Raw genomic sequence first — 7,941 nt, forward strand, 5'->3', positions numbered from 1 at the left:
GATGTTTACGACTGAGTATAAGTGGCATAAGTGGACAGAAATTCAGAGGTAGCTTTCTAACATATACTCCTACCTCTAGTTTCTTTCCTATCTCCACTCTTTACTCAAATGGCTTAGGGTCATTTCAATTTATTAATTTATTCCTTCATTCACTCATTCATTTTTTAAAAATATTCTCTGACATTGTAAAGTGTCAGCTATATTCTAGAGCTACACTGTACTAGCTAGCTATTTAATTTTAAATTATTCAATAAATAGATAAAATTAAGAATTCAGTTCTACAGCCACGCAAGCCACAATTCAAGTGCTCAGTGGCTACATGTACCTAGGGGCTATTGTATTGGTGAACAAATATACATAATGTTTCCATTATCATAATACATTCTATTGGAGAGCAGATTCTAATGTCTAGTAATGCACTGATAAATGTTGAAATTGCTTCCATGGAATTTACAGATCATATGATACAGATGTCTTCAGAATGCTGTTGGATAACAAAAATAAGCACCTACATAAATCTGGAGAGGGATAAGAAATCAGTAGAATGATGCCTGAATTGGAATTAGCTGGGTGCTGAGAGGTTGAGGAAAAGACATTCCAGGCACAAGGAACATCTTCTTCAATGTTCATGGAAAACACCCTCTCACCCATAAAAATGAGTATGATACTTTCAAGAACATACAAATAATTTGAAATGGTTAGAACATAAAGTAATCTTGGATGAGATTCTCTAAACAGATCCCGTGTGTGTGCGTGTGTGTTTCATCTGTAAAAAGGGAATAATAAACCAAATTCTTAATGTTGTTTTAAAGTCTAACTATTTTTAATATGTGAAGCATTTAGAATAACTCCTAGCAGTAGCAAGAATTTATAAATATTAACCGGTATTAACATTATCATATTTGCAGTATTAAGATAAGAAGTATGATCTAGGACTTATTGCAGAGTTAGAATCAGAGGTGCAATTACTGGGAAAAGCAAGGCACTGCTTCTAGAAATGCTACGGGGATTGATGGGAAATCACAAGCAATACAGGAGGGATGTTCATGGGGTTCTTGTGGCAAGAATGCTGGGGGAGGAGTGGTTTTCATTCCCTACTTCAGTGGACCACGTTTTGTCAGAACTCTCCACTATTACCCATGCTGGTTGTGCCCAACATGGCTCACAGCTTCACTGAGTTACAGAAGCCCCTTTACCTTGAAGCAACAGTTAGAAGGCTTTAGCAGTATGTGAACCGTGAACTTCCTGATGTTCAAGCTGGTTTTAGAAAAGGCAGAGGAACCAGAGATCAAATTGCCAACATCTGCTGGATCATGGAAAAAGCAAGAGAGTTCCAGAAAAACATCTATTTCTGCTTTATTGACTATGCCAAAGCCTTTGACTGTGTGGATCACAATAAACTGTGGAAAATTCTGAAAGAGATGGGAATGCCAGACCACCTGACCTGCCTCTTGAGAAATTTGTATGCAGGTCAGGAAGCAACAGTTAGAACTGAACATGGAACAACAGACTGATTCCAAATAGGAAAAGGAGTACGTCAAGGCTGTATATTGTCACCCTGCTTATTTAACTTATATGCAGAGTACATCATGAGAAACGCTGGACTGGAAGAAACACAAACTGGAATCAAGATTGCCAGAAGAAATATCAATAACCTCAGATATGCAGATGATACCACCCTTATGGCAGAAAGTGAAGAGGAACTCAAAAGCCTCTTGATGAAAGTGAAAGAGGAGAGTAAAAAAGTTGGCTTAAAGCTCAACATTCAGAAAACGAAGATCATGGCATCCGGTCTCATCACTTCATGGGAAATAGATGGGGAAACAGTGTCAGACTTTATTTTTGGGGGCTCCAAAATCACTGCAGATGGTGACTGCAGCCATGAAATTAAAAGATGCTTACTCCTTGGAAGGAAAGTTATGACCAACCTAGATAGCATATTCAAAAGCAGAGATATTACTTTGCCAACAAAGGTTCATCTAGTCAAGGCTATGGTTTTTCCTTATCCATACATGTGGTCATGTATGGATGTGAGAGTTGGACTGTGAAGAAGGCTGAGCGCTGAAGAATTGATGCTTTTGAACTGTGGTGTTGGAGAAGACTCTTGAGAATCCCTTGGACTGCAAGGAGATCCAACCAGTCCATTCTGAAGGAGATCAGCCCTGGGATTTCTTTGGAAGAAAGGAATCTAAAGCTGAAACTCCAGTACTTTGGCCACCTCATGCGAAGAGTTGACTCATTGGAAAAGAGTCTGATGCTGGGAGGGATTGGGGGCAGGAGGAGAAGGGGACGACAGAGGATGAGATGGCTGGATGGCATCACTGACTCGATGGACGTGAGTCTCAGTGAACTCCGGGAGTTGGTGATGGACAGGGAGGCCTGGCATGCTGCAATTTATGGGGTCGCAAAGAGTCAAACACGACCAAGCGACTGAACTGAACTGAACAGTTAGAAACTTACATGAAGCAGTGGACTAGTTCAAAATTGGGAAAGGAGTATGACAAGGCTGTTTATTGTCACCTGTTTATTTAACTTATATGTAGATTACATCATGCATAATGCCAGGCTGGATGAATCACAAGCTGGAAGCAAGATTGCCAGGAGAAATATCAGCAATGTCAGATATGCAGATGATACCACTCTAATGGCAAAAATTAAAGAGAAACTAAAGAGCCTCTTGATGAGGATGAGAGGAGAGTGAAAAAGCTGGCTTAAAACTCAACATTCAAAAAGCTAAGATCACGGCATCCAGTTCCATCACTTCATGGGAAATAGATGAGGAAAATGTAGAAGCAGTGACAGATTTTATTTTCTTGGGCTCCAAAGTAACCATGGACAGTGTCTGCAACCATAAAATTAAAAGACACTTGCTTCTTGGAAGAAAAGCTGTGACAAACCTAGACAGCGTATTAAAGCACAGATTTCTCTTTGCTGGCAGTAGTATGTATAGTCAAAGCTATGGTTTTTTCAGTAGTCATGTCATGTATGGATGTGAGAATTGGACCATAAAGAAGGCTGAGCACTGAAGAAATGATGCCTTTCAATTATGGTGCTGGAGAAGACACTTGAGAGCCCCTTGGATAGAAAGGAAATCAAACCAGTCAATCCTAAAGGTTTATTCAGGAAATCAACCCTGAATATTCATTGGAAGGAGTGATGCTGAAACTCCAGTACTTTGGACACCTGATGCAGAGAGCCGACTTATTGTAAAAGACCCTGATGCTGAGAAAGATTGAAGGCAAAAGGAGAAGAGGGCAGCATAGGATGAGATAAGGATAGCATCACCGACTCAGTGGATATGAACCTGAGCAAACTCCAGGAGATAGTGAAGGACTGGAAAGCCTGGTGTGCTGCAGTCCATTGGGTCAGAAAGAGTTGGACATGAACTTAGTGACTAAATAATAGCAACAAAGCAGGAAAGAATGTTAATTTTGAATACACAGAGCCAGAATATTTCCTGATTTTTGCATGTGGGTGTGTGCTTTCAACTTAAATTTTATTTTTTGAATTTGACTTGGTAGGAAAAATATATATCAAAATTATGATGCTAAAAGAAAATGGGACATCTGTTTTTTTGTTTTGTTTTGTTTTCTCCCCTGACCCAACAGAATTGAGGTAAAAAAAAGAAAACTGCCAAGAATATCCCAGAACTACTATTCTTAGATGAGTTCCTCTTGACTTTTTCAGTTGAAAAGTTTGGTGGCTAAGAATCAACCAAAAATGAAACGTCTTAAATGTTTATTTGTATTGAACATTTGAACCATTTTATGGTATTAAGGATCTGCCTGCCAATGCAGGAGAGACAAGAGATGCAAGTTCAGTCCCTGGGTCAGGAAGATCCCCTGGAGGAGGGCATGTCAACCCACTCCACAAATCTTGCCTGGGAAATTCCACGGACAGAGGAGCTTTGTGGACTACAGTCCATGGGGGTCACAAAGAATCAGACACAACTGAGCATGCAGGAGATGATCATGGTATTCTTTTGCTACTACACAGTAATGATAGAAACCAAACAGCTCTTTTTAAAAAAAAAAAAAAACATCATTCTCATGCACTTTATATTTTAAACTAATTATCTTCTCTTACATTGTAAATCTCTTCTGTGGCTCAGAGAGTAAAGAATCTGCCTGCAGTGCAGAAGACCTAGGTTCAATTCCTGGATCCGGAAGATCCCCTGGAGAAGGGAATGGCAACCCACTCCAACCCATTTTGGCCTGGAAAATCCCATGGACAGAGGAGCCTCGTGGGCTGTAGTCCATGGGATCGCAGAGTCAGATATGACTGAGTAACTAACACTTTCACACTTTCACACATTGTAATTCTAAAATCACTCCATCTAGTTTTAAAGTGATCAATTTAATAATTAAGCTATTTTGTGTAGTGATATAACTTCAATAAAACATAAAATGTTCTTTCCTCAAGAAGGTATATTATAAATGTTGATGGATTTGATATTTTGTTAAATAATTATAGTGAACTAGTTGGCTCTATTTTTGGTTCATTGAAAATACAAGGGTTCTCATTTTATATGAAAACACATTTTAGAGAGTAACAAAAGCTTTGAATTTTCCTTTAGTCTAAATTTTCTGCAATTTTATACATCATACTGTAGTTGTGACTGAAAGTGAAAGTCACTCAGTTGTGTCTGGCTCTGCAACCCCCTGGACTATACAATCCATGGAATTCTCCAGGCCAGAATACTGGAGTGGGTAGCCATTCCCTTCTCCAGGGAATCTTCCTGATCCAGGGATCAAACCCAGGTCTCCTGTATTGCAAGCAGATTCTTTACCAGCTGAGCCACCAGGGAAGCCCTTACTTGTTTCCTACAGATTCTAATTTATAAGTTTTGAGTTGTGAGCAAGGGGGTGTGGTTGGAATAATTATTTGGAATAATAAAAAATAAGTAAATAATAATTATTCCAATTACATACCCCAAATCACAACCCAAAACTTATAAATTAGAATCTGTAGGAAATGGAACCTGGTCTTATTTTTTGAAAGTATCACAAGCAAATCTGATGGGCAGCCTTTTAGAACAGTGATTTTTAACCCCAAGGTATTAATGCCATTTCTGAATGGTAGAAGGAGCACTAAAAAACATTTTTTATAAGTATATAAGGTAAAATTAGAAGCAAAGATGTGTATATATGACAAAATTTTTATACATTTTATATAATAAAATACATATTTCAGAATATAGAAGGTAGCAATAGTACATGAGATGACATGCTACATTCATCAAACGTCTTAGAGTAAGTTTGGATTTGAGACAAAGAAGGCAATATTTAGCTGAGGAGTGTTGACTTTTCAAAAGTCTTAACATTTTGTTTGTTTGTTTGTTCAGTTGCTCAGTTTCCCACTCTTTGCAACCACATGGATTATAACCTGCCAGGCTCCTCTGTCCATCAAATTCTCCAGGCAAGTATACTAGAGCGGGTTTCCTGCTCCAGGGGATCTTCCCGACCCAGGGATCGAACCTGCGTCTCTTGAATCTCCTGCATTGGCAGGCGGATTCTTTACCACTTCACCACCTGGGAAGCCCCTTAACATTTTAGAATAAATAATAAGTATAAATAAAAAGTAATTGCGAATTTAAAACTTTAAAACATAGACTGATACAGATTTTTGTTATGTTGCTTCAGTCTCTCACAACAGCACTGATTTAATTTTCCAAAACAAATTTAGTAAGGTTTTGAATAAAATAAATAACAAGCCACTGTCAATATATAGAGCACTAGATTTCTAGAAAATCGAAAAATGTTAAAAAATACTTTGTGTTTGCATCCAAAATTAAGCTACAGAATTATGTTTTCTGATTATTATAAATATATTTCATCTACATGAATGGGGGTGTATCGTCATTTGAAAGTCTTATGGTGGTGATGGTTTAGTCACTAAGTCGTGTCCAACTCGACCCCATGGACTGTGGGAAAATGAAAATAATTTTGTGGGAATATATTGAGCATTGAAACTTAAATCCCTGCTGCAGAGTCACTAAGTGATAAGGTTATTCCTCATATCATTTGTGTTAAATGAAAAGACTCCACAGATTTTCCAAACTGTCCCATGGAGTCAATACCACCCACTTTGAGAACTCTATTTCTCTAAAGATAAACTGGTTGTGGACTGTCATTTTTTTTTTTTTTTTTTTTACTAGTAACCAACCCTAAAGTCAAAGTTTTCTCTGGGATCCTTAGGAAGCTTCTGCTAATTCAGAATGTGTCAAAGCAGATAACTGATCTCCAGACTGCAAAGTACTGTAACTTGACACAATCAGACATGACAGAGCGACTGAAATGACTGACTGACTGACACAGTCGATGTAGTATGCACTATTGGAGCTTCATTCATACCCCCTGGGAAACTGCAATTCCATTATATGTCAATGATGTCTATCTTTCTGCCTGAGAACTCTCTCCAGATCCATAATTTATAGGCTGAAACTGGCTTAGATTCAGCCCTTAGTGATTGTCACTCATCCATTGATAGAAGTGGATTGAAGGATAAATGTCCTAGCTCTCTTGAATCTTGGATCAGACAACTCGGGCATATAGCAGAAGTATTCCTCAAAATTGAGCTCTAGTTACCTTCAGTAGTGTGTTTGTTAGTCGCTCTGTCATGTCCATCTCTTTGAGACCCTATAGACTGTAGCCCACCAGGCCCCTCTGTCTATGGGATTCTCCAGGCAAGAATACTGAAGTGCATTGCCATATCCTTCTTCAGGATATCTTCCCAACCCAGGGATTGGACCTGGGTCCCCTGCATTGCAGGCAGATTCAGTGGTAATCTAGCTAATTAAAGCATATTTTATTACTTTTGTATTTATCCTCATTTTGATTCCCACTAACTGGCAATGAGGCATTTTTCTCTGAGTACACCTCACCTTAAGACAGTTGGTGAAAGATAGGATTCCAGAATTAGGTCACATGCTGTCCAGATGTCACTAGACCCCTTGCTGGTGGTAACAGAGGTGATGATTATCCATAGCACTTTGTACAGTGCAGTTACTAACATGGATTAGTTTAGAACATAGGTGGAAAGTTCAGTTCAATTCAATCACTCAGTTGTGTTTGACTCTTTGCCACCCCATGGACTGCAACACCCAAGGCCTTCCTGTCCTTCACCAACTCCTGGAGTTTACTCAAACTCATGTCCGTTGAGTCGGTGATGCCATCCAACCATCTCATCCTCTTTCATCCCCTTCTCCTGCCTTCAATCTTTCCCAGGATCAGGGTCTTTTCCAATATATCAGTTCTTCGTGTCAGGTGACCAAAGTATTGGAGTTTCAGCTTTAGCATCAGTCCTTCCAGTGACTATTCAGGACTGATCTCCTTTAGGATGGACTGGTTGGATTTCCTGGAAGTCCAAGGGACTCTTAACAGTCTTCTCCAACACCACAGTTCAAAAGCATCAATTCTTTGGTGCTCAGCTTTCTTTATAGTCCAACTCTCACATCCATATATGACTACTGGAAAAACCATAGCTTTGACTAGACAGACCTTTGTTGAAAAGTAATGAAGTTAGCAGTGGTTTATGTATTAGCCCTAGTGCTTGAAAGAATGAATGTGATGGCTTATTATAGAGACTGTGTTGCTGATGCTTGTTAATATCACAGAAGTCCCAAGAAAGAAAGCAACAGACATATATTAGCAAACTTCCCTGGTGGCTGAGATGGTAAAGCGTCTGTCTATGATGCGGGAGACCCAGGTTCGATCCCTGGGTTGGGAAGATCCCTTGGAGAAGGAAATGGCAATCCACTCCAGTACTATTGCCTGGAAAATCCCATGGACAGAGGAGCCTGGTAGGCTACAGTCCATGGGGTCTCAAGGAGTTGGACACGACTGAGCGACTTCACGTTCATGTTCATGAAACCCAGAAGGTATTTTTGGCAGCCTTGAGAAAATCCTTATCTTCTGTAGCTGGAGATAAAAGTATATGAAA

At 39.3% G+C, this 7,941-nt stretch overlaps 1 non-coding gene across 1 annotated transcript; it reads left to right on the forward strand.

Moving 5' to 3' along the window:
* The first annotated feature begins 7,656 nt into the window (after positions 1–7,656).
* TRNAH-AUG (transfer RNA histidin (anticodon AUG)) lies at positions 7,657–7,728 on the forward strand. The gene has a single exon. It is a non-coding gene; the product is annotated as a tRNA-His (tRNA).
* The last annotated feature ends 213 nt before the right edge of the window (positions 7,729–7,941 follow it).

This window comes from Bos grunniens, chromosome 2 (genome assembly GCF_055505025.1).
Source record: "Bos grunniens cultivar Pamir isolate PY7600 chromosome 2, Bosgru_T2T1.0, whole genome shotgun sequence".
Classification (NCBI taxonomy): Eukaryota; Metazoa; Chordata; class Mammalia; order Artiodactyla; family Bovidae; genus Bos; species Bos grunniens.